At 39.2% G+C, this 27967-nt stretch overlaps 1 long non-coding RNA gene across 1 annotated transcript in view; it reads right to left on the reverse strand.

The window, feature by feature from the left end:
• LOC112992398 (uncharacterized) overlaps positions 1-22409 on the reverse strand; it is a 78683-nt gene extending 56274 nt beyond the window's left edge. Inside the window, exon 1 of the long non-coding RNA XR_010385683.1 lies at positions 22350-22409. This is a non-coding gene — a long non-coding RNA (uncharacterized LOC112992398). The remainder of the gene's footprint in view (positions 1-22349) is intronic.
• Positions 22410-27967: the final 5558 nt, after the last annotated feature.

The following is a 27967-nucleotide window of genomic DNA, read 5'->3' on the forward strand; positions in this document are numbered from 1 at the left end:
GAATTTAGCCAGTAGTACTAAACATTATGTTGCTAAGTGCTGCCTAAAACTAAGTCTCTGTGCTGCTGTGGCCCAGATTAGAATTAGCAATGAGCAGTCACAATTTAATGAGCAGCTTGAAAGCTGTTCTCCCTGACACAGAGAACTGCCTGGGGAGCTAAACGAAGAAATTGTGTAGCTTCACAGCTCCGCCTTTAAAAGTGTGGGCTATTGACATACAACTAAAAGGTAATTGTTGGTGAATAATGGAATAAAACACAACAAAGAAGAAAACCTTGTAATCATAATACACCAATAAAAATGCTTTAGATATGATTTGTATACCAAGCTCTCATATCATAGTATGATAAATACTAGCTTTGGTTTACTAAATAAATTAAATTTTTATATGGCACACTTTGTTACGTAAGCAAAGTGCTTTACAGTCAATACTTATCAACCAGCTCCTCTAGTTAGTGACTGTTAGCAAAGCCTGTTCTGAACAAAGCTGTGTACATTCAGTTTAATGAATTGAACGTACACAATGTATAAGCTGACAAAAATGGACAATGTCTGAATCTTGAGAATTATTTCCCTCCATGTTTCCTTCATTCTTTCTGAAATACAAAATACCTAGTAATGCTGTTTTTCTTTCAGCATTCAGCCTCCAGTCAGCCATCCAAAGCATGTATTTAAGCTGTGTAGAATAAAGCACAACTTTTTTGGAGAACTGGTCAAGGAAACAATCCTAGGAGGAGGCAAATGTGGTATTCTAAATGAAATGGTGTCCAGTGCGGCATTTCTAAATGAAGGGTCCTCCCTGGGATCTGCATCCACTGAATGAAACTGAAGTACTTGTCAGTGTAAGCGTGCTAATACCATCACTGGAACTGGCAAGAATCTGTTCCATTCAGTGCCTGTGAAATATAGAAAAAGGAAGGAATCAAAGGATATTTAGAATTACAATGCACTTGAAATAACATTTGTGAGACATCCATATCTTGAGAGCTTTTCTTATAGCTATTTACAATTGACTTCTGTGTAGACTTCTTTATTTTACTTGGATTGCTCATTATAAAATGGCTGTGCTATAATCACAAAGGCCATATTATTCTTTGGACAACTTAGGAAACCCAATGGACCTAGAACTTAAAAGAAAATGCCCCAGGAAATTTAATATTTGCATGGTCACATCTGAGTAGTGTCAATGCTCCTTCAGTATATCTCACAAGGTAAGATGGATTCTCTCACTTTTTTGCTGGAAGTTCTCCAAAATCTGAGTGTTAAAAAAGGTGTTAAATACAACAGAGAAAAGCCAGCCATGATAGGATTGAACTAACAGCTACCATGTTGCTAGAAATTACTGGAGAGTTAAAATGAATGTGAAATCCTTTCTGTTAATAGTGACTCGTGCTAGGTGTTTGGGGGTTTCAGGGGGCGGGGTTCTGCTGTTGTTTTTACACATGAGCAGTAAGTTAGCTGAATTTGTTTACCAAAATTCCTTCTAGCAGTTTCACTGGAAAATCTTTCTTTACTTTTCTAGGCTGTTAAATAATTGTTATGCTTCTCACAAGGTGCAATTGCATTTAATGGCATGGAAAGACATTCCTCTCAGTACTATGACCTCTGGATGTCATTTATTTTTAAAATTACCTTGTCATGCAAGCCTAATAAATCTCCTGCACTGAGCGTGAGACTCACACAGGTGACTTTTCAGCTTACGCTGCTTGTTAGCTAGCTCACTCAGAAATACACGGGGGCCTCCTTCCCATGGACCTACATGCAGCATGGCCTGATCAGTGATCCACTAACCAACCCTGAGTGGAGTGTTACAGAGCAGCCAGGTCTCAGAGCAGCACCGCACTATATTGCAGTTAAAAGTGAGCTATACAGTGAGGGTTCATATTTGAAATGGCCAATGCTATGCCATGGCCTGATACCTTAGCCCTTTCCCAAAGTCATATAACCTGATTATCCCTGCTCCCTTCCTCTTGCTATTTGTCAGGTCACAACTCTGAGTGTGATATCTCTCATGTCAGGAAAGAAGAAACCTAACTGTGTACACTTGGTTTGAAAAGTCTTAACAAGAATACCTATTTAATATCAAGCATAGTAACTCAACAGTTACTCTGCATATGGATTGTCCCTGCCTGGAAAAAGTGACTTATCTGTACTGACATTATATAATAAAAGCAAATATTCAGAACATATTCAGAGTATTTTTCATATTTCCTGGGGACAATTCAATAGTTAACTCATTGGTCAACTAAAGTCTGGACTGGTCTTGGACAGAAGGCTTTAAAGAAGCAGTGCTAGTATGTATTCCTTAGGCATACAACAGACAGGTAGCGGCATCAATGACTTTTGCTTAGCTATTTCCTTCCACATTTTCAACCAGGTGTACCAGCCATATATAAGCTCCTTCAGTTGTGTCCCAAGCTGCTTGAATATGAGGAACTCAGAGGAAACTCTGGTCCATAAGAAACAACACATAGTCATCTACTGTTCAAACTGATCAAATGCCTTATTTTATACTTCCAAATGGAATTTATCCCTTTAAATACGTACCATCTTAATCTACAAATTTACCACACGAAATGCTAAAATCCATCTCTCACATGCTGCTGTACCACACACATCAGAGCAGTCTGAACAGCAGCAACAGAGTCATAACCTGCTTTTATTCACCCTCATCTTACGCAATTCACCTTTATAACTTCCTGCCAGTTGCATTTAACCTTTGATTTCACCACTGGAATATTTTCTGTCATAGTAGCCAAACCAAACAGCACAAGTACAGCAGAATCCTTTCCCATATCAGCTTAAATTTCCTTCATTGAAACACACACTCTTTTTATTTTTATAAAGTCTCTGTTTTTGTGAATTTCTCCGTTTTTCTCGCCTATACAGACCTGTCATATCTTATTAAGCATGCCAGAGAAATGAAGCCTTAGCTAAGAATGGTACTAATTCTTATACCTTCTTTGTGGACCAAACCCTCAAAAGCCATACCACACGCTTAAAAATATCGAGCTAGTTTCTGACAAACTAGGTGTGTTTGTAGAGCATTGTCAATGGGCCAGCACTGTTCCAAGCATGGAAATGGGCCCCAAGCCTAATCCCTCGATTCTTAAGCCTACGACCACCAACTGGCAGGGAGGCGTTCCCCACAGTCCATGGAAGGGGAGTCTTGGAGTACTGCAAACTTTAAAACTAGATGGGTCCATTTGCAAAAATGAGACTAAAATATGTAAATCTCCCTTTTAAAGTGTCAAAGTCTAACTGAAAATGTTGATATTTCTCAGCTGCATAAGTGCAATTTATTGGACACTGGGTGCATCAAATCCTTATTGATGTTTCTGTGGTAAATTAACATCAAATCAGACCAGAGTTAATAAGAGCCTACTTGTAGAGGGTGTGCATACAGGAGAGAACTGAGGGCTCTTTCTTTCTCTGAGCTATAGAATTACTATGACATCTTTTTTGTCATGCTACCAGGGAAAAAATTTTCTTGGCTTCTTTTGTTCTTACAGCATTAAAAGAGGTTTGCTATGATGAGCAAATTCTATAGCAGGGTTTGCAATTATTTTAGTAGGACTTGTCCCTGTAAAATATCCAAGCAAATGCCCAACTATGTCTTGATTCCCTTCCACCTCCTTCGTATTTAACTTCTGAGGTGGTAGTATTCCTTACTGACACACTAGAAAACTGATAGTAGAATACAGAGATTTTCAGAGCCAAAGCAACTGTGTATTGATCTTGCAGGACTTTTTGTTAAAATACATAAGGAAAAAAAAAACAAAAAAGAAAGGAAAAACCTTTGCTATTACCATTCTAGAGACAACTCAGGATGAGTAATTCAACTAACATCTAATCAACACAAGGCATTAATTATTGGGTTCTTTAGATAAGGTAGCCTTTATATAACTCTGTCAGATGAAAAAAAGAACACAATCAGAGAATTAACACATGTCAAAACTGTCACATTAAAAACAATTAAGCATCTTTATTTATTGTTTTCCTCTTCACTGTGTTAGGAATGTCATCCATATTTAACATTGTAAGGATAAATGTTTTAAGCGAAACACATGGGAACTGTAGGGGAAACTTTTAGTCCATTCAAATTCCTGCCTTGGTGCTGTTTAAATTTTGTCATTGTTAATTTTTAAGTACTTTATATCCATCAGATGATTATAAGCCAGCTTAACATACAGATAACCACTGTTCAGGATACTGAATCCAGGTACTGAAGACAATCCAACTTGTTCAGAAAAGTACCCAGGTCCTTTTAATATTTGCTAAATAAATGGTTTTTGTATGGATTTAACATTGCCTTATAGGACAATGTGACCATGCAAACCACTGAAAAAGGATTCAGAAACTGATATATCTTTTTTTTCTAATTTTCTCTTTTAATTCTGCAAGCTGAAGAAATGTAGAAACTAACTTAACATGAGAAATGGTGAAAATAAACTTGTGTTCAAAATTTCTGCTGTTAATCTAAAATGAGAGCGTTAAGAACATTTTAGTATCATTTTAGCTCAACAATAACACTACTAGAGTTTTCAGGTAAAAACAAAATGTTACATCGAAAGCGTTGTACTATACTTTCGTAAGTTCACAGGTGCATTTGGTTTGTCTTGTTCTCCTAAGTTATCTGCTGAGTTCGGTTAGACATTAATAAAAGTAGGGTGAGCAAACATAAGTCATGAGGAAGAGCAGCACTGTACATTTACTTACACAATTTGATTCAAGAGCGTTTCTAAGTATGCTATGTTTTCATAAATATTTTAATAGGCAAGCATTTAGCACTACAGGAAACATATAAATACAGCTCTAAATTACTAAGATCACTTATGGATAGTCCCACTTGTTTCTTTCCAAATGCAGTGTTCCAGCTCGATAATTTTCTTTGTTGAGGCTTTTGAAGGTATACCAAGCAAAAGCAAAACACCCTTTGATGAGCAGGAAGAAGAAAGGTATCACGTACGTTTACTTCATCCTGAGGACTGTAAAATGATGGCATAATGCCTGGCAACTCTTGAGCCCTTTCTTCTCTTCCCCATCGTCATTTTGTATGTGTGGCACCTGCTGACTCAGTCAGCCTCCAGAATCACTGCTGGCACAACATTGTACAAAACAATAAAGAAAACAAATACACTGGCACACTGGCTTGGCTGCTGGCTGGCCAGCACATTAAATACACAAAGAGCAGCAATTTTGTCTGCACCCTGCAAAAGCTCGAGCATTTATCTCATTAAAACAAGACAATTTCTCCCTCTCTTACAGGCACACACTCTTTAACACTTCAATGCAAAATTAAAAAGCATATGTATAACTCTCCTGAATTTTTTATCATACACAAAGTCTCTGAAAGATCCTTTCCCATCCCCCCTTTCTGAATGGGAGAGTCTGTTAATTTTGTCTTCCACAATAGTGATATTAAATCATGACTTTAATTTCTTGTGCATGAAATGACAAGCGTTTTGGAGGAAGGGCCATTCAGGACAGTAATTATAGCAGTAGAGCTATCTATTGAGAAATCTCTTTGTTACGTGTGTATAGCACTACTGAGATTTGAAGCTTGTCAGGAGCTACCAGGCCTTACTACAATAGAAATAATAAATGGGACTGAGGACTGTTTGCACGCTTCAAAACTACCAGAAAAGTAGGCTATTACCTTAAAATAAGAACCTGAGTAGCAACATTACAGGGGCAAGCAGAGGTAACTCCTGTAAATTTAAAGCACTGGTATTTTGTTTGCATTAAAGTAACTTGTATGGAGCCTGTAGCCAAAACACAGCTGAAATACAGACTCCTTTAATGAAACTAGTCCTATTACAGGGAACTGAATGTAAGCCCTAAGTGTTACCTACTCTGCTATTGCCTTTCTCTCATAGTTTCAGTGGAGTTTGGATCACCAGTAGGCCCTGAACTAGAATAGCATTCAGCTAGCAGTCGGCTGACAACCTTACCAAGAGAGAATCACAGCTATGAAGTGCAGCAGGAATTAGCTGAGTGCACAGTTAACAGGGAAGATCTAGTTTAGGCAAGTCATGTTCCGTGCCTTAAAACCTGTTTCAGTCATCTCACCCGCCTAAGAAACTCACTACTTAACCTTGCAGCAGACTCTCTGTGTTTGGGAAAAGTCCTTGAGAGAATCCTCAGTAAGAATATGCAGCTCCAGCTTCAGCCCATTGCAATATTGCTAGTTTTCCAGCTTTTCAGTAAAAACAAGGAAAGTGATATTTCTGAAGTGAAAACACCCCTACAGCACAAAAAAACCAACAGCATATGGTAACGCAGAAGCTATGGTATGTTCTTCAGGGGGACCACAATGGCTTTTTTTACCCTGCTTGGAAGACAAACAGTCCAGAAATCTGTTAACATGTTCACGTCTGCACAAGCCTGCCAACAGGGAACTAGTTATAGAAATATGTATGTTCCTTTAAACTCTTACATATGGTCAAGTCTTGAAATCCATGCAGTTTATTAATGTGAATTGCTTTTGCCTGATCAATATCTGTGTCATTTCAAACAGATTCATAACCTCCTGAAATCAATGGGACCGCACTTTAATATGCATACCTGGCTGAATCAAGACTTACAAAACAAAACACGTTTAGTCCTGACCACCTGAAAGACATCTCTATGCCTTTCTCTCCTCATACAAAAAGAGCTACTTCAACTTGAACTAATTGCTTCTTTACCTTGAATCAGAAAGGACTAGTCTGCAAAGTGTTCTTGGCAAAAACTAATTGCCAGTTCAACAGAGCCTGGGCTGGATGATCTTTGGAGTACCTTGCAGACCATCTGTTTGTCAAGGGTCTTCTCTGAACAGTGCTGGAAGGATCTTCAGCAGGAGTCTCGCATAAGGCTGGTACATGACATGGACCAAGAAGGTTGGTGACCTCGCCTGTTTGGCCAGTGGCACTTACAAGTATGTCTCTCCCAGGAAGTTTATCCCATATTCCTGCTTTCCCTATATAATACAAAAAGCTGTTTCCAGAGAAGTCCTTACAGGAAGAAAACATACTGATTTAACACAGTTCTAGGCCAGTTGTTTTGTTTGTAGGAGTGAAAAGGGAGAGAGAACAAGGTGGCAAATCAAAGACTGGCAAAAGCCAATTTCTTCATGGGCTGCAACATGTAGTACTTTGAATTTGGCATCAACTTTAGAGATTTCACAGTGAGGAAAGCATACACTTCTGGAGGAGAAAGCATAATTTGTTTGGGCAACCATTTAGCACAAGCAAAATAATAATTAAATAAGCAACAATAAAACTAACAGTTAAACTACAATGTAAGCAGAAGTTAGCTGAATAAAGAATAATACTGAATGGGAAAGTAACTGGTAGCAAAATATATATAAAATCAGATAATATTTAGTATAGAAATACCTAATGCATTTTTTGCAAATATCAGTACAACTAATGTTTTCTCTGTTTTCTGTTTTTTACTGTGCTGCAATAATAGCATGTTTTGGGCTGCTTCTACAATCCTTTACAAATAGGAAAATCCCTACTAACTTCATTGTGGAATTACATATGTCTTAAAAGGCAGTGTCTGAAAATCAAGGCCTTCACAGTGCTAGCAAGGAAATTAGCTCTTCTTCCATTTAACATCTCTGTTTTAAGCAGAGCTTAGAGATGGCAAAGAATACTCTTTTCTCACTTTAGCAAAATCTTTTGGACATTATTTTGAAGTGTCTTGGATGAAAGTCAGCTGCTCCAGGTCTTAGCTGTGGCAGCACGAGGAAGTTTCACTTTAAAAGCCTCTAATGCTGATGAAGGGGGTAGGGTTTCTTTCTGAGAAATGCATAGCCTTTCATCAGCAGCCGTATAATTGCTTGGGTAGCATTCTTTGCACTGCTTGGGGTTACCAATCTAGCCCAAGTTAATTGAAACACTGCTAGAGGGTCTGTCATGTCAAAAACTCCAACTGTTGAGACAGAAAGACAAGTCTGCATCAGGTACTTACAATCTGCTTGGGACTCTGGAACTGAATCTGTTTTGCTAAGACAATAAAGCACCATTGAATTGCTTTACTGAAAAAAATGTTTCCAAATAATTCAGTAAATGATAGTGTCAGAGGAAAAATACAGAACTAAGTTACAGGTGATTTAATCTCCAAGGATTGTCACTGTTCCCGCTTGGTTTATAGATAATTTTTGCAGTATTAAGAAGGAAATGTCTGTAAATTGGTCTCTCCTGTTCAAAACAAACTGTGACCAGCCTCATATGAGCTTTTTTTTTTTTAACTCAAAGTGCTCCATACTTGCATGTCATCAGCAGGACACCACATTGGACAGCCGAAGGATAAAGGACAGGAAAAGCAGTCTCCACTAGTGTATTAATAACAGACAGGCTTCCTTAAAAAGACTTCAATGTACATCCAGAAGGTAAACATTCTCAGTACAGAGAAACAAAGCACAAATTATTAGAATAAATACTGAAAATAAATTTAATTATTTTTCGGCAAATACACACAGAGAAGGAGACTTTATCCAGAGCATTGAAAGGAAAGAATACAATGGCAGACTGTATAAGTTGAAAATATCTAGTGCCTTTTCAGCTGAAGTGGGAAACTAACCTAAAAGGTCGGGTCACTGGCCAAGGTTGTTGTATTATTGTGTATATTCCTGTTTTAATGCAAGATTTATCTATCTCTGTTTGTCTGGGTCCAGCATGGAGGGTAACAAGTCAGGCAGCGTTGATGATACTGTGCAGCCAAACAAGTTCTTCTAGCCTCACCTAATTCTTTTACAGTGATTAAATTTTTAAGAGCAGAAAGGCTGTATATCTACAGTCTTGGTAACCCTTTCCCATCTAAATGACATTTTAAAACTTGCTAGGGCTCAAAGAATTTCAATCAATCCACCATCAGAATGATAAATGCAAACTAAGCTACTGTGCTGAACTCATGTCTTACGCAGCCTGTCTCTGGCACCCGGACTTTGCTGAGAGCAGTATGACTAGTTAAAAGATGTCACGTAAAATGGTTATATTTTCATGTGATGGGTCTTATTATATGGTATGCTACCAAGTAGTGGGAGGATTGCAAAGTTCTATCGTGGCAAAGGACCATCTTAGAATGGTCTTCGGTTAGTATTAAAGTATAGAGTGTTATTAATCTTATTTAACAGATCCCTTAGGCATGCAAGCATAGAACAACTTCCCTGAACCTTCCATAAAGGCTCTGCTGTCCCTGCATTTAAGCCTGTCTTTAATCATGCTGTGTTACAGTGAACTCAGTTGAAGGGTAACAGAAACTACCATTGTACTCATTTCCTTAACAATTTTATTGCAAATTGCCGCAATAGCGACTGTCCGTGAAACTCTGAATGCAACCTTTTGCAGATCATGAGGACTGCTGCAGATAAGGACTTGTAATAATTTGTGACAGTGATAGAGTTTAAGTCTAATGTCACAAGACAAAAAGGGGCTTTGATCTGATTTATTCCTGGTTTCTTTGAGACTGAAGAACTTGTTTCTAAGAGAAGAATGGCAGCAAACAGAAAGAGGTTCAAAACCACCAGTGCTGGTAGTTTATTGGACACTTTGGTGGAATGGATGAGGGATAGAGACTTTCCTTCTTGCTTTAAGCTGGCAGAGATCAAAAGTAATTACTACAGCCCAAGCCAGTAAAGCATTTGAGCATGTGTAGCACTTTAAGAATGTAAATAGTTCAATTAATGGAACTTGCATTCTTCAGATGACATAAATGCATAAGCACGTCTTTGGAGTAAAGAAGATGTTGCTTATCCGTCACGTTGACAAAAAGGGGAAAGTTATGGTTGTCTCACACAGCAAAAATGCTAACCTCGCACTTTCAGTCAAAAATGGAAAAGTCACGGCTGTGTTCTACTTAAACTACACATCAAAAGATATTTATCAACCAAATAGATATATTTTTAATTGCAATAGAAGATTTCACTACGATCCACTTAGTATTTAGTATCATAACACTATTAAAAATCCCTAGTTAAGCTCCCACACTCTATTAACTGCGTGATACACACAAAGTGTGAAGTTCAAAGTCTATTTTTAAGCCTTGTTAGTTGGGGAAAGAAAACAAGAACTTTTTATTAAATAATCCCCAAGTAATAGTCCTTCATCTTGATACAGGCCAATAGCAAAATCTAGCACATAATAATTATACACTAGGACTTAAAGAACTAGGCTGCCCTAACCCTCTTTGCCAAGAAAAACTGAGGGGAGAAAGGGAGTGAAAAAGGGAGAAAAGTCTCAGTGCCCACACTTCAATAAATGTGATATTTTACTTCACATTTTTTAAGAAGTTGCAAGCAACTTCTTAAAAATCTAATTGCTAAAGATAGTTTACTGGTGACCAATCATCTCCCACTGAAATCAGCAGAAGGCTCTTAATGTTTTCAGAGGGAACTGGACCAAGCTCTTTGCTAAAATCTTACAGGATTATTCACAGATGCTGTTACACCACTTGTTCAGTGCAGGCTGGCCGCTAGGTTTTGTTGCTGTTAATTTGTTCCAGAGGTTCTGCCAATGGCTGCTGAGCCTTTGCCAAGAAGAAACTCCACAAAAAGAGCAATGCTGGAGTCAGAGGTAGGAAGAGTGCAGGTCAGATATAGTAGTGATACTGTGAGAACCTGACTGGGCTGTAGGCTCATCCAGCAAAGAATCACTGCTACCACCATGAAGCAGTTGCCTACACACATATCACGCACATTAACTCACTTGAATGAGATGTTAACTTTGACTTTTCTCCCTACAGTTTGGAACAATCATCTGTATCCCACACAGCCCTTTGTTCCAGCTTTTCATTGCAGAGTGGGGCTTGCGCCTGCTGTTGGGGAAGTTCATGCATTAACACAAACCAAAACACATCCCATATGCAGTCCCAGAGAAGTGGGCTTAATAGTGCAGGGATTGCTATTTCTGAGCTGAAGTGAATTTATTTTGAAATGTGTGGCAGCTATAGGTGGCCAGTTATTGTCCTTCCCATCCTCCTTTCTTGCACTGGCAGAATTGAACAGCAGTTATAGCTGTTATTTGATAAAGGTTTCCTTGTATTTTGCTTTGCTCACTATTTGCTCAGCAGTGACAATGGTTAGCCAGGGACGGCCATTGTAGTCTGAAGTCCAATGAGAGGCTATGAGAATAGTTTTTTCATTCAGTTAATACAGCTGGAGATACTGCCCTTTCCTCTTCCCATCCTCAGATAAAACTCTCATATCTAAGTGAAGTGCCATTACAAACCAGGCTAACTGGTCTCACTGGCTGTGTAACACAGTGGTAAGGCTCTGCTTTCATTTAGCCAACCAAGGCTACCAAGGATAGATCATTCAATATTAACAGATTTTCAGTGCCTTCCCACAATTTCCCCCTCTTGAACAAGCAAAAAACTACTCCCACTAGTTCCTGCAAAAGAATCGTAAAATCCCTCATCTTTTTTTTTACTAAAGCACAGACATCTATACAATATTCTCCAGACATTGCAGTGACATAACATGTAGAATTAGATAACTCAGGCTTTTCTTTTGTGTTGTATACAGCCATACAAAACTATCTAAGTAGTAGGTGCCCAGAGTAACTCTAAGGCAAACACATACTCCCAGTCCAGTGGCTCGAACACCCACTGCTAGACTAGGGCAGATTTATTGCAGTGATTAGGCTGCATTTGCAATACTGTCCATGTCAAATGATGAAGGGCTGGGTTTTAGGGGAAGCTAGTGTATGCTACCCAGCCCTCCCAAATTTTAACAAAAGTGTTGTCTTATCAAATGTCAGCAGTGCTCCAACTATGTTTAATAGGAGTGTTTCACAATAGCAGGCTGCTATCTTCAAGCAACACGGAAATGGCTTGGCAACTCCCTGACAGCCAAACCAGACAGTTCGGAATTTCCTCATTACAGCTTCATGGCTCTTTATATTTAACAAGTCATGGGGTACACTTCCACGTCTGAAAACAAACAGAATTTCTTAAGCAAACTATAGCACAAAAAGGTGTGTGTGAGACATAAAGAAAGTACAAATCTGAAAACCTGAAATCAGAAACCCTAGCACAAAGCTGTATTCTGTATTTTTTTTTTTCCTCCACTAAGCTTACTACAAACTGAAACTTTGTCTTTCCTCCAGAAGTGCTTTCTATGGCAAGGAGAGGAATATGCATTAGCTACCTTCTGCCAAATGCTGGTGGGGGATAAAACTCAGTAGTTTTTGGCACAACATAGGTAGGTGAGTTCAACTACTGATGGGGATATTTTGTTGGATATAATGTTAAAATTGCCTAGGTATGTCAAGGTAAAAGTGACAATGCTTTATCTCCGAACAAATCCTTGTGGATTTTAGTAACTCATGTTAATTATCTCGCCATAAGAAAATTCAGTGAAAAGATCAATGAAAAAGGCTTCCTCTCCACTAAAAGCATGTGTATTTTGAAGTCAAGAGAAGATCCACATATTTTGAAAGTATTTGCACGTAATGCCAGTCCAGACAGAATGTGGCCTAGTGCACACTGTATGTCTCTTTGCCTGATATGCTTGCTTAGCAGCCAGTGGTGATAGAAAAGAATTATATGTAGCACTCCACATGTTTAATTAAATCATCTCCTGAGCATTTCTGCATGACTGGACATTCTGGCAAAGCAATGGTATTAGCACTGTACTAATTAAGTCAAAAGACTCCAATACAAAAATGAATAACCTGCCTGAAGAAATCAGCAAAGAACCAGAAATAAACACTGATATTAATTACATGATAGACCATACCAAACTCATCAAGCAAAGGCAAATGTAAGAGTCACTTTAGTTCTGCATCAGAGCCCTTTGCAGTGGGCAGCTAAAAGAAAATGAAGTCCTTGGCCTGTCCCAGTATGGCCTAATGACAAAAACAAACAGGGATAAAAAAAAACCATACAGACTCTATTGCTGTACTGTAGGCCAAAGACATTTGAAAAAGCAAAGATTCAAGAGCTTTTCTGTAAGGTATATAATTATCCAGACCTTTTGTCAAGGAATATATCAATATTTTTCTTCATATTTTCTTGGTCCTCTTAAGAATGTAGATGGTCAATGTGCTATAGGAGATGGTGGGTTAAAAGAACAATCCTATGTATCTAGCCTTGATTTCAGGATGTATTCATTCCCCAACTCAACTGATTTGTGTCTTGGAAGTAGGTCACTTGTTTTCCTTCTGTTGTAACTGTGTTTAAAGTGAAGTAAGGAAAGCCTGAGTTAGGAAAGTACTAAGTTTTCTCTCCCTCAAGCAAGGCTTTCAATAACCAAGCAACACCTCTGACTGCTTTCTTGTAACCATTCCTGATCAGAGCAGGCTGATAGCTAAAGCAGTTTGAAAGAAGACTACATATATCCACCACTGCTCTTTTTCTTGTTATTATTACCATATCATTACCTTGGAGTTATAGTCTTTGACCTCAGCTGTGACTATAATACCACACTAATGCAGAACCAAAATCGCTTACCACCACCTACTTAAATTAGGGATGCAAACTTTATAGATTTAATTCATGGATAAAAAGATTTTTCAGGATGTCTGATTTAACCTAAATTGATTTTTATCTGGGAAAAGCCTTTATTTGCACTCCTTACCTGCAGTCCTACATTCAGCATCCTCCAGATGAACACCGCTATCAAAGCACACAAAATAATGCAAATCCCATCATTCTAGTCAGGACAGTTTCAATTGCTCACCATCCTAAAGGAAGAACTCCCCTCATTCAAAATAGTCCACTGAACCATTTTAACTACATACTGGATGTGTTTCCTTGAGCTGCTGCTGAATCCAGTTTATAAATTAATCCCCAAAATTTCAGGCCATTTCTTGGCTTCTGGGCTCTTCCCCTTTGGATATCAATGAGATAGGAGATTCCATCCTTCACTCATTCCCATATTGGGTGTTAAAAACCTTGTCCACTCATCTGTAAGTTACAAGATCAGCCCTAGGTTACTTGCACTATCTGTGCCCTTTAAAAAAGGGCAAAAGACATGGTATAAACACTGTTCACGTAAAGCAGTAGAGTAAGAAAACAAAGCTAGAATCTATTGTACATAACTGTGATAAAAGAAGCAAAATGATGCATTTGTAAGTACTTTTTCATTTCTGAAACTAAAACACAGCAACAATTTCACATACTGCAACTTGAATCAGCGGCAGCGAGCCCCCTTCCTTCTTACCAATCCAGAAGGAATCTAAAGAAGCACAGCAGAGAAGCTTAACCTTCAGAGATGAGAGGTTGAAAAAAACAGATTGTTAAGAAACTGAGAACTGCATCTAATTTGCATATAAATTTTCACATGCATTGCAGATAATTTTAATCCATGCAAAACAGAGTACTATTTATACGGCACCGAAACAGTATCCAGCTCACTATAGATCATACAGAAAAGTGAAAAAAGACTTTTCTGGGTGCAAAGGAGAAGAGTTGTTTATTTTAAAGCGGATTCTGGAAGTCTAGGCTTTCTAACTGACATGGTGAAAAGGATGGAGAAGAAGGAATAGTGGGAACTGCGGAGGGGTTTTTTGCTATTGAAAAAAAGTGATATTTGCTAATCATGGAGTTTGCTGAACCAAACTATGATGCTTTGCTTCAGTTTGACATTAATCTGTGACTGGATGAGTTTATACAGTGCTTCTGGCAAACAGTAGTTCAAATTCTGTATTTTCCTATTCTTCTCTTTTAAGGGTCTTATTCCTGCCCAGCCCCTCTATGACACACTGTGGCATACTACGATAGTTGAACCAAAAAGGAATTGCAGTGCAGCATGAGAGCTATGACCACACAGAGAACCCATTTTGGGGATTTTTCTGCAGACAGTTTTGATCACATTCTGATCAGTCAGTTCTGCTCCTGATCTGTACAACTCTGGGAATCCTATTACAGTTCTCCTTATTCAACGTTCACTGAAAAATGTGAAGTTCAGTAAGATAGAACAGGAGTTTGCCCTCAGGACCTCAAAGAATTTTTAGATGTGACAAAAGACCATGCAGGTAAAATCCACAAACATATCAAAATGTCATTCTTCTCAGAGAGAACACCTTTCTGTCTCTGAAGTGAGAAATCCTGTGAAAAATGTCCTACCTTTATATCTCAGAATGGCATACTTTCATTTATCTTCTGGATGAATAACCCAAGGAAATGAAAGGAGATAGCTACCTGCCTTTCAGGAGGACAATAGAGTTGAGCTCTATAGTCTGCATTAAAAAACTCTGCTATCTAGACTTCGATGCTTTTCATTCAGGACTTTGTATATAACAGAATTTCAAAAATGCATGTTGCCATAATATTATACCAATATACTAGATGCTAGCCATAGCCATCTTACTTTAAACTTTTTATAGTGTTTGATAATTTTATTAAAATACCAATGCACATTATAAAACAGTTGCGTGTGTGTACAATTGTACAGAAATAGCAACTTCAGAGTATGGAGTATAAAGGAAATAAAAATTCAGTACTTCAAGCCAGTCTGCAGTCATATGGTTAGTTTGTCCTTAGAGTCTTCATATTAAATGTTAGCTAATGAAAAACATCGTAGCTGTAGATTACAAAGACTGTAGAATCACACAAAAGAATTAAAATTTCTAATTCTGTTTTATTCATTCAAAAATAAAATTGAAAAGGCAATAACTGGAGTGGTTATTACAATTATGGTAATAGGCTAATTACAAATATGCATCATTCTACACACTAAAGCCAAAAATACAAAAGCAAAATTATTATAAAAGTTCAGAGGCTAAGACCTAAGGGGTTTGCATGTGAGAAGACAACCTAGATTTTTATTCTTGGGTGCCTTAAAATAGGCAACTAAAATCTACTTTTAGGCACTGAAATACATGCAGTAATTTTAAGTTCCATGTATTTGAAGCTGCCTCTGATTTTAATGGATTTGCTTCTATCTTTTACTAGTAAGATCAGAACCAGCCCCGAAGATGTACTTTTAAAAAACACTTCAAGATTCAGCCAGCCCTGATTCTATGAAATTCTGTAAAAATTCTACTGTGTTTCTGAAGGAGGGAGGTTCAATTTTGAAGTATTTCTCATTTTCCACCTAGGTGTTGCCAGATATAGGGAGGTGAAGACATACCTTCTAATGCTTATAATATCATTGGGCAAACGTTGAACTTCAGTTTGTTGCTAAAACTAAAGAGACTTTAGCCTCTCTCTTGCGTCATATGCTATTTTATATATACTACCTATTGCTGTGTAAGCAGCCCCCTCTTCCCACATTGCAAGTCTTCTCAGTCCTGAATTTGGTCTCTTCTTTGTAAAGGTAAGCGAGTATAAAGCGCTTGTGAATAAGTAATCCACTTACTGATATTTAGGCTTAGTGAAAGCTTACAAGGTTTTGGCAGGGCTTTTTGTTTGTTTTAGAAACCATCCAGCTATTCACCACAGCACAGCTGAATGAATGGTAGAAAACAACCTGAATATTCAGTTTAATTTGAAAATGTAATTCATTTCCATTGTATTCAAGATCTTCAAAGACTTCAAATTTGTAAGAGGTTACATCAGGACGTATGAGAGGAAACAGCTTTGTGCAGCTCTCATGTTGAGTTTAGACCATCGTCTTCAGAACTAGTGCAATGCAAATCCAAAAGAAACCTTAAAAAATAGTTATTTAAACAATTGGCTAAATATTCATTATTTATGAGAATATTATTTATTCGGACTGCTTAAAAGTTTTTAAAATATTTAACTGATTATTGTGAGCACTTTTTCCTCCCGTGCTCCCCACCTACTCTAGTCTCCTTTTCTCCTTTTAAAGGACATGCAGACAAAAATAAATCAGTATACTGTATCAAAGCAGGAAAACGCTATTACAAGATACAGATCAGACAGAAATGTGAGGGAAAAAATGTCCTAATCCTCCCATAAAATTGTTCTGCATGCACAATATATGATCTTTGAACACACATACAATAAAGAAAGCAATAAGCCTTTATTGTCATGATAAAACTTCAAAGTGTGTTTTGTACCAAACACTTTCACACTTTAGAGTGCTTGAAGCATGCCAGTCTTTTATAGACAGATCTGATTCCCAGAGTCATTATACTGGTAGTATGATAGACTACGGTGGCCAGATAAGGTCTCAGTTCCTGTAAACCTTCCTTTACAATTCAGTTACATTGCAAGGAGTATTTAAACCAAGAAGGAATGTCAGCTCGGGACCAGGTGCAACTTTCACTAGGTTTGGGAACCACTCACTTTGCAACAAAGTTGCCACATAAATTACTCAGTGAGGAAAGTACCTTCCCATCCTGAGACCTCATGACCACAGGAAAATATCCCCTGGTAAAGTGGTAAAGAATTACAGATTGCTCATATTCCTGTGAAGAAAAGGAATACATCCTAATGACACAGGGCAGGCTGTTCAGTATATTAATAAATGAGCTGAGAAAATGGTGATACTGAAGTGACAAAGTTTTCTCATTAAGCTAAGTTATTCAGGACAGTAAAAATAAAATATGTGGAAGTGCAGAAGGAAAAGGTGACCAAGCAATTAAATAGCAGAGGAAATTCAGTGTAGATAAATGTCAAGTGATGCACAGGAATAAAGCATTTCTAAATTTACATGTACCACGAGTGGCTGCAAGTTGACTAATAATACTCAGGAATCTGATTTTAAGTTTATAACATATAGTTCTTTGAAAACACTACATCAGTTCCCAATAACAGAAAAACAAAGCAGTAAAGAAATAGGGAAAATAACAGAAGATCTCACTGTCTTGTTGTATAAAATGCAGTACGTACTGTACTTACAGTTTGAACACTGTCTGCATTTCTTATGACTTAAAGATCTTGCCCATCTTAAAAGGATATTGTGTAACCAAAGATTGCGCAGAAAGGGGCAAAAGGATGATCAAAGATACAGAAGAGTTTCCCTGTATAGATATTTCAGCCTGGAAGTAAATGACTGAGGAGAGATATAATAAAGGTCTATTAAACTATGCCTTAAACAGAAAAGGTAAATAAGGGATGATTACTTACTGCCTCTCCTAATACAATAATGAATGGGCATTAAATGCAATTATGAAGTATTAGTCAAAAAGAGGTAAGGTTTTTTTACGCAACATGCAGTTAAGCTGTGGAAATCACTGCCGTAGGATGTTGTGCACCCCAAAAGATTATTCTAAAGATAGATTAGACAAATTGATGGGAAACATTTCTCAAGGAATATTGTTTTAAAAGGTAATACCTTTCATGGCACATCTGAGAAATCTACACCTGAGGTGTCTATTACTGGTAGCTGGGAAATATTGGGGAACTATAGCTACAACATGCTATTATACTTATCCCAAGCATCTCCAATGGTGACTGCTAAACACAGGACACTGTACTAGATGAGCCTCTGATCTGATACAGGACAATCATTTTTTTGCCCTCACAGAGTGATAACAGCGCCACTGAGGATACAGTGACTTTCATATAGCTTTGCAATGTGGCAGACCACAGATGTTCAAGCTCCATGGCAGATCAGCTGAATTAGCACAGCGGTGAGGACACGGCCCCTGAGAATTCCATGAAAGCTTCATCTGAGAGCTCTCTCTAGACCAGCTACAGAGTGACTGCTTACACACACAAGGTCAAACAAGAACTTTAATAACCAAACAGTGATGTTATAGAGTGCGTGTTATATAACACTGTTGCTTGGTTTTAAATCAATTATAACTAAATAAAAGATACTGTCAACAGAATGGAAGATAGTTCCAGAGGCTAACTAAATGCTATTATTGTCCCATAATGCCAGGGAACAATGCTATTCTGCTCTTAAGAAAATATCAAAACAGTCAACACTAGCCTACAGCAATGCAAAGGCAAGAATTTTGCACAATGAGTTCAGTTAAAACACACTGAAATGTCACAAAAAGACTCTCACCATAATTTGAGCCAAGCCAGTGACTTTTAAACCCAGTTACCACAACTATGACGTGTTTTCAATGAGTTACCAGAACACTACAGAGCGTAGCCAGAATCATTGATGCTCTAGCTATGTCTAAGTTAGCAAGAAATTTGGCACAATAGGAGCTGACAGTAGCTCAAAGCAGCTGGTGCTGAGACCCCCTACATCTACACGCTATGGAGTTTGGGAGTTTTACTTTAGCCTAGATTTACTCTGGCCTTCTGGACTGAACATTCCCACTGCACATCTGGCCCAAAGCTGTCCAAAGGACCAATAGTCGGTCTGAATCTTTGTGTCCCAGTTAGTGGTTGGGGTGCACCTTGGGCACAACTTAGAGGATTCTGAAAGGAATCTGGTTTGTGCATACTAGAGCCACTTGCGAACAAAACCAATGCGCAGTGTAGGTGGGTACCACCAGGGACTGTACTACTGCTCCACTCTTCACACTACTGCTCCAAACCAGAATGCTCATGCAGATGTTCATTCTTCTGCCAGCATGCAGCAGAACAGTCGGAATACGATATGTTATATGGAAACTATTTTAATCTGGTCGTTAAACCAGTTAAAGATTGTACTGGTTTAGTTTCAGTTTTCTAACACTGAGGATTTTAATTTAGAACATACTTTTTCCACATTTATATAGATTAAAATGTTAAAACCTAAAATTATATTATTATTAACAACTGCATAACTATAAACTTCAGAATAGCCATGTACCAACCAGTCAATTAAATACCCTTCTATTACATTTTAGAGACAGAATACTCGACGAGGAGGATTAAGTATTGTCTAATGGAGGTATCTGATCACTGACACAACAGAGTGGCAGGAAATAGAAATGAGGATATAATGGGAAGAAATGATGGAAAACAATTTTTTTTTTCGTTCCCATACGAACAACTATTACCACATGGAACAAAGGAAAAAAGTGCCAGTGTTTTGGAACCTTTTTAGAAGACCACAGACCAACTCCTGTCCAAGTGAACAATGAACAGTACCTATCATATGAAACTGCCTCATGATGGTCTGAAGACATTAGTGTAGGAAATAAATAACAATACAGAGAAAGTTTGAATGAGAATCCACCTATGCAACAAATGCGGACAAAGCAGGGAAATATGTATACATATACCCTTTACCCTTACCATATTACATCAGCTACACAGCAATCATATTTTCTAGAATAAGCAATATTTCAAGAAACATAAATCTGTATGAAAACTCTTTAAAAAATCCAGCCTCTTTTTGATGTTATATTTTGTGAATGGGGAAGCTGAGATAAAGCATCACACTAAAGCATCACACTGAATTACACAGGTCATGTGGCTGTGTGAAGACTAGGACAACTGTCATTGGAAAGGATGGCACAACTGTACAAATGCTGGCAGGGAGGAGAAAGTGAACAGTAAGTCTGAAGTTTTTTTCATGTTGAGAGACTAAGTTCAAACATAGCCAGGGAAATCATCAAAGGTGCCACTGACCCTGCAAATCAGGCAGTCTGAACCATCTTCCCCCTTCTGCCACTGACTTTAGAGGGCAACATTTTCTCTCTACAGAGCAAAGATAATAGTACATATGCAAAACACTCAGAGACCAAGTAATGAAACCACTGCAAAATTGCTACGATGTGAGGAAGCACAACAACCCTAACCCATGGTTTCGGAAATAGCTGCAACACTCAGGGGCCCAAAACTAAGCACTTTCAAATAGTAGCCATTAAGCTCGTTGTCAGGTCGAAAAGGGAGTGATAACACATCATATGATTCCTTTCACCATTTTATTCTACATCACATTGTTTGTTCTGAAATTTCTAACACTTGTAGATGATCTTCTATCTGGTGAGGGAAGAGTCCTCCTATAGCCTGTATGATATACCTACTTCTGGGCCTTCCTTTTTTTTTGTTCCTTTTTAAACTCAACAGGGTTATGAAAAAACACTTTGCTTCCTGAGGGTTTTGCTGTACTTACAGACAAACACAACAGGCTTTTTTTTCTTTTTTTTTTTAACTGCCAATTCCCCTTGCTTAAAACTCAGAATATTTGAAAATGAGAAGACTACAGGAAGTCCTAGCTACTTTGTCTGTATATTTCTTCTTGTTTTCAGTTTCGGAGACAATGCTGGGTTGCTTGAGGGAAAGATGTATACTAAGTGGTATTCATGAAAAGAAAAAAAAGACTTCATGTACCAAATTCTGCTCTTTCCTACACTATATGACTCTTGAGTTATTAGACTGATCTCTTTGGCATTCCTCCAAGCTTAACTGATGTTGCCTGAGCAGGCTTCACCTCACAGTAATTAGATGGATTTCTCTAAATGTACAACCCAAGGGAACGCACAGTCAAATCTGAGTAGGAACAAGTATTTTCCACAAATCTTCTATGCCAATTTGGGAGGAATACAGGATCTATGAAATCTATGGCATTCTAATTTTCCAGTAGGGCACGTTTGAAAGACTTTCCATGATCAGCTGTAATATCGCATGTCCTTATTACATATTGAATTTGCATTTGCTGAAAACTAAGGCATGATCATAGGCCAGAAACTTAATGACAATAACATAATATCTCTTGAGATCTTTTCCAACCGCATGTACTACATCTTTATCTACTAGAAAGTTTTGTTTAAAAAAAAAAGATAATGAAGAAAGGAGCAGGCAGTGGAGGAAATGCCTTTGTACTACTGAAGTGCTTTTAATGGCATGGAAAAGTTTTTCATCTTCCCCTTTATAGCCAGAGCTTGCTATAGTAAACAAACATCTTCCTCAATCTCTTTCTCTTTCATGTGCAGGTGTTTTTTGTATGTGATATCAGTTAATGGAAGTCACACTCCTACACCTCTTTTCAGACTCTCCAATGGCCATGATTAACCCAGTTCTTAAATGAGTTTCCTTTTAGCTGTAGTATAATGAACAATGCTTCTTTGTTTCCTCACAACAAGAAGCATATTTACTTTTTAGTTTTATTACATTGTGAAGGTAAAAAGAGTGTACACTACCCTTTCTGATTCTGCAGGTAGCAAGTTATATTTCACCTCAGACTTTGAAGAAATCATAGTTCATTTTTACCTTATTGTTTACCAAAAAACAGAAATTAAATTGAAAATGCTTTATGCTACTGTGAATCTAAGGATTGGACTTTCAGGATAAAATATCCCAGTTAAACTTAATTGCTTACCTTGATTCAAAGCAAACTGTCTCCATGCTTTGACTAAGATTCAGCATACTATTAAGTTTTCAGTGTAGGGGGCCTGATTTAGCTCTCTTTAACATCAGCACTAATGACTGATGGATACCACTGAAAATAGTCTCTGATTCTGCAGCAATTGGGCCTGCCTGTTTTAGCAGGAGAGTGATTTATTCATAGTTATGTCAGAAAAGGCCTGCTGTAGTTATAGTAGCAGTAATGACTTGAATGTTTTGCATATTTATATATACGTTATTAGGTAAGTTTAAAAAAAATGGAAACTTACATGATCTTCAAGCTATTTCCATGAAACTTTCAGTTCTTCATTTAATCTCTTTATATACTGAAAAGACAAAAAAAGTACTGACTTCTTACCAAATCATAACTTTTTTTTTTGTCTGTACACATTTTTGATCAAAATTAAAATATATGCTTGGTAAGGCACAGCTCCTTCATTACAATTTAACAAACATACAGTATATTTCTTGAAAGTTATAGTTTTTGGATGCACTTGCACCATGTGTAGATTTTACTGTAAAAACTACTTCATACTTGAAAAGATTCCCAGAGATTTTTAGGTACTATTCCAGTTTAACAGACAGGTAAAAATCAAAGTCAGCGTTGCTAAAACTACACAAATAATAAGCGGCAGAGCAGGAAGTAGAACGTAATGGTCTTAACTGCCAGACTTCTCCTCAAACTAGAGAGAACGATGCAAAAAGTAGGTTGGAAATAATAAGCCATAGCATAAATAGAGAAAACGATCTCAAAGAGATGAGTAGTAACACTACGGACTAGCTAGACTTTATTGTACAGGCACAGCCAGAAATCAACTTGTTTAGTGAATGAGTTTATCAAACAGACAGAGCAATCCATTGTGATGTCTTGACTGTTAGTGGTGCTGGCAGCTCAGCTGAACCTTATGGGGTAATTAGCTAAGGATAAATTAATCTGTTCTCCAGTGTGGCCTGCTGATCTTTCCCAGGTTGTGAGCCTTCTTAAAAGCATGCTTTCTAGATTGTTTTTTTTTTTTTTTAATGTTTAATTTAGTCTTCTTTGGAACTTGAGCAAATAGTGGTATCTGGAGCTATGAAATATCACTTTAGCATTTTAAAAGAGTTTTCCTGAGTGAAAAGCTGCGTGGTTTGGATTAATGTCAGACCACTTTCCAGTTAACGCTGGATCTTTAGACTCTTTGTGCAAATGTTCTGCAGGAAACATCACATAGCTAGTCTTAAGGAAGACAAATATTTAGTTTTTGCAATACTGTCCTTAAATGACTACACGTACCTTAGGCAAAAAGGATTTGGCACAAATCGCTTTATTTTGCTTTAGTTACCATAGATGAGGTTTGTTCACAATGCTTGAGGTTTTTAAAACTGGGGATCTTGGTTCTCATAAGCTATCCCAGAACATACCTAGTTTTTGGGTATATGTTATATTTTCAAATGCTCTCACAGATTGTGCTTTAATGCTAGTATAAATTCTATGTGACACTTGGTTACATAGCTATGTCTTTATCAGAGCTGTCAGGCTAAAAAATATGACTGAAAATTTAAATTTATGCAAAGCAATTTTAAAAAGAAAGAAAAAATGGAAAATTGTATTCAGAATACTTATTTTCATTTAAAATCCATTTGAAGCCCTTCCCATTAATTCCAACCAGAAATAAGGCAAAGAACTGTGCAAAGAACTGAGTATAATAGGTACTTACTTTCCTCTCATACACCTCCATGAAAATTTAAGCTTTATTTGAGCTGCTAAGCATTCGATTTTTTTTCCCATGAATTCTATTTTGCATCCCTTAAGACATGATTTTCAAGCAAGGTCTTCACACTCAGATTTGCGGTCAGAAATGGCTAAGGCCATGGTGGCAGGCGCAGTTCCCACCTTGCAAGGAATTTGCTAACAGCCTGCACCTACACACACCGTCGCATCTATATGAAGTTAAATACAGCGGCAATTGCTTTTGCCTCAAAACTGTGGGTTGTAAAACCAGCTCTCCGCTACCTCACGAAACATGCTGTCAGCTGGGGTACGAGCGCAGGTCCCCCAGCTCACCAGCAGAGCGGATGGTGCGCACGGCTGCAGCAGGATCTGCTTGGGTGCCGTGCTTTCTGGGGGTTTTCTCCAGTGCCAAATAATTACAAACTGGCATCAAACACAGCGGCCTAAGTGCCCCCCCGTGAACATCACCACAAACTTAACATTTTTCTTACGTTAAGCACCCCTTTTGGCATTCCCACATGCTACTTGGAAAGTTTAACCCTTGGCGAAGCTTTGTGTGGGTTAATTTTTATTTATACCATCCCTACACAGATTTTGTTTCCAAAGATACTGCTGTTGGAGACCAGCAGGCTGCTCATACTCATACCCGCCGCGAACTGAGACAACGAACGCTGAGGCGTGAAACCTAGTAATTTTGGTCTCAGATATTCGTGCAAACTTTCACTGTTTGCCATGGGATGGTGGCTCCAGGCAACTCTTAAACATCGGCCTCTTTAACGGAATGGAAATACGTTGTACATATAACTCACTCAGGATACACGTCCTACTCTACGTCTGAGGGAGAGAGGATACGGTGAACCAAACGTTAGCCTTTTCCCGCAGCGTTTCACACCCTGGGGGCCGGCGTGGCTTCAGCTGGCGGCTGAGCCCTGCCGGAGCCCATTGCGTCGGACGAGCCGGGCTGTTAATCCGCAGAATCGCTCACCCCTTTTAGCCCCCAGCTGCCTCAAAGGGAGATGAAATAGAAACGATGAGGACTGTAAACAAATCCGCCACACCTTTGCCGCTTACGGCCTCTCCTCAGGGCTGGTTTCAGCCCGCCCCCCCCTTCCGGCCGCCGCCTTCTGGAAGGTTCCTTCCGTCCTTGCCCGCCAGGACAAGGCAGAGCCGCCGCCTCCCTCCCCGCTGCCAAGCTGCGCCCTTGTCAGAGAGCACCATGCGCTGCACGCGATAGACCGCGCACGGACGAGCCACACACGCGTGGCCTTTCGCAGGCAGTAACTGTGGAAATTACAGCCCCAGAGGAGTGGGAGCAACAGAGAGGTGCCATGGCGGCGGGGCGCCCGAGCCGCACCGGCACAGGCGACGGCACGACGGGCACTGCAGCACGCTACCTGATGGAAAGAGCATACTTGGGAGAGTTCTTGCAGCTGCTCCCCTGGCTTTTTTAAAAAATTTCCACTATTCACAAGGAGTTTTTTTTTTTTTTTCTCCCTTTGGAAGCTTTCCCGGGTTGCTGCTTAAGTCCTGAGATGCGTAGCTGGTTTTGTTCACTGCTTTTGCTGAAAGATAGATTTTGCAACAGTTTTTTGTCCCCAAGCAGCACATGGAAGTCAGACAGACGTTTTTATGAAAACTGAAAATGAAATGAAAACTGGCTTCTACTGCAGAGGCTCAGCGATAGCAGCTTAGATGGTCCCTGCTGTTGTGACTGCTAAAATGACCACTTGGTCCTGGCTGCAAATTCTGCACCTTTTTATTAACAGTTTCCTGCAGTCTACTCACAGCTTCCTATTAAGGTGCACAGTCAGGCTGTTGTCAGCTGCGAGACTGGTTTTCTGTTAAGCGTGGAGGTTTGCTCTGACAGCTTGGTTTGATTTATGGTACCCAGTGTCACTGAACGCAGCAGGGCCAGAAAAGGCAACATGCTCCTTTGGCTCGGGGTTGACTGAGGAACCAGAAAAAGCTGCAGTGAACATGAATTTCCTTTTGCATAGGGCCTGTGATCAAAACTGTTTCAGTGCATAGTAACTTAGAGCAGCAGGTTCGGCAGATAGTAAAAGCTTCACTTCAGAGAAGAGACAGGGAGAAAAACGAGGAAGACGACCTTGGGTTTCCTAGCCTGCACAGCCAGTGCCAAGCTGCTTTCATATATCCCTCAAGTAAGTGAGCTGGGATAGTAAGCACAGGTTTTCTCTCTTCGAGAAGCAAAGCTAGGTCATATGTGACTTCCAATTAGGATATTTTACTATGAGGCTTCTGAGGTAAAGTGAGATATAATGATAAAATATATTGAAATATTTTGTTTATTTAAGAATATTTATATGTTTAAGAGAGAAAATTACCGTAGGACCACAGGATAACAGGCTAGTCAGATAATTCAAGTTGAAAGGGACTTCAGGAGTCTCTGGCCCAACTTGCTGCTGACTGCAGGGACAGCCACAAGGCCAGGCCAGGCTGCCCAGGGCTTCCTCCAGCTGGGACCTGAAGCCCCTGAGGAAGGAGGGAGCTGCCCGGCCTCCCTGGGCCACCTGCGCCCCTGCCCAGCCTCCTTGGGGGGAAAAGGGCTCCTTAGAGCCAGCCTGACCCTCTCTCATCCCAGCTGCTGCCTGTTGTCCCACATGCTATGGAGAGGAGCCTGGCTTCGTCCCCCAGATACCCTCATAGGTACTGGGGGCTGCTGTTAGGTGTCCCCGGAGCCATCTCTGCTCCAGGCTGGACCAGCCCTGGCCCTCAGCCTCTCTGCACAGGGTGGGTGCTCCAGCCCCCACCACCTTAGTGGCCCTATGCCAAACTCACTGCAGCTTATCATTATCTTTCTTGTACTGGGGGCCCCAAGCAGGACGCAGTATCTACATGTGGTCTAAGAAGTGCTGAGCAGAGATAGGTAAACCCATCCCTTTATCGACTGGCTGCGCACCCGTTAACGCAGCCCAGGATGTGACTGGCCTTCGTTGCTGCCAGGGCACGCTGCTAGCTCATGCTCAGCTCGCTGCCCACCAGGACTCCCAGGGCCTTTTCAGCGCAGGTGCTCCTCAGCCAGATGGTCCGCAGCCTGCATCACTGCAAGAGGTTATTCCTTCCCGGGGCAGGACTTTGCATCTGTCCTTGCTGAATTATGAAGTCCCAGTCAGCCCATTCCTCCAGTCTGTCTAGCCTTTCTAGATGGCTGCCCTCCCCTTGAGCACATCAACTAGTTCCCTCAATTCAGTGTCATATAATGATACATTATAATAATCCATTGGCTTTTAAATTGTCCTTTTCACTTTTCTTCTTCAAAACATTCCAGGGCAAAACAGCCTTCCTAGGAGACCTCTACAGGAATTTCGACTGCTCTGTTAACAGGACAAGGCAAGTACAATCTCTTTTAGGGCTACTGAAAAGAAAACTAAACTTCCATTTCTATAAGGAGAATTTAATCACATTTAGTAAAGTTCATCAGTTTAAAAGTATTTTGGCCCCTGTAACTGAGCTTAAAAATCGCAAAAGTTCAGCCACAATTTTGAATTCAATTTCCATGTTTCCATAAAGTTAGTCTTTGTGCTACAGTAAGACAAACATATCAATGTCATCTCTTTTCAAACAAGTTTTGAATTCAGAATACAGTCCAGGAAACATATCAGACCTAGAATAACTGTTCTGAAAAGTAAAAGAACCCCCCCCCCCCCCGACAAGTTGCATTTCTTGGCCAGTGAAATATTAAGCTGCTCAGAAATGAAACACAGAGCATACTTTCCCATAGTTGCATTTTCAGTTTAATTTAGAAGTCACTATAGCTTACTGGGTTAAGCTGCTTAATATTTATAGCCCATGTGATCTGTATAACGGGATGAGTTTGTAGATCTCAGAGACTGAAGAAGGACCCAACCATTAAAGAACAAAGAGGAATCTTTATGTACTAGGTTCCCTTTTATTTCATTAACCAGTTTTGATACTTTTCTACATCTGGTGGCAGACATAAATATGCCTGCACTGTCTTCCAAATCAGATAAAGAGAAGGCTTCAGGCAAGTCTGGGAGACATTACATGACAGGGAGGGAGGGGATGACTTTCGAGACAAATAGAAGTCTCAGCTGAAACATGTGGAGTTCACAAATCTCTTCCAGAGTTAGGTTTTGCTAATAACTATCTTTGCTGCTGGCAGTACAACTGATAAAAGAATTTTAAAACTGTCCG

This window comes from Dromaius novaehollandiae, chromosome W, assembly GCF_036370855.1.
Source record: "Dromaius novaehollandiae isolate bDroNov1 chromosome W, bDroNov1.hap1, whole genome shotgun sequence".
In the NCBI taxonomy this organism is placed as follows: domain Eukaryota; kingdom Metazoa; phylum Chordata; class Aves; order Casuariiformes; family Dromaiidae; genus Dromaius; species Dromaius novaehollandiae.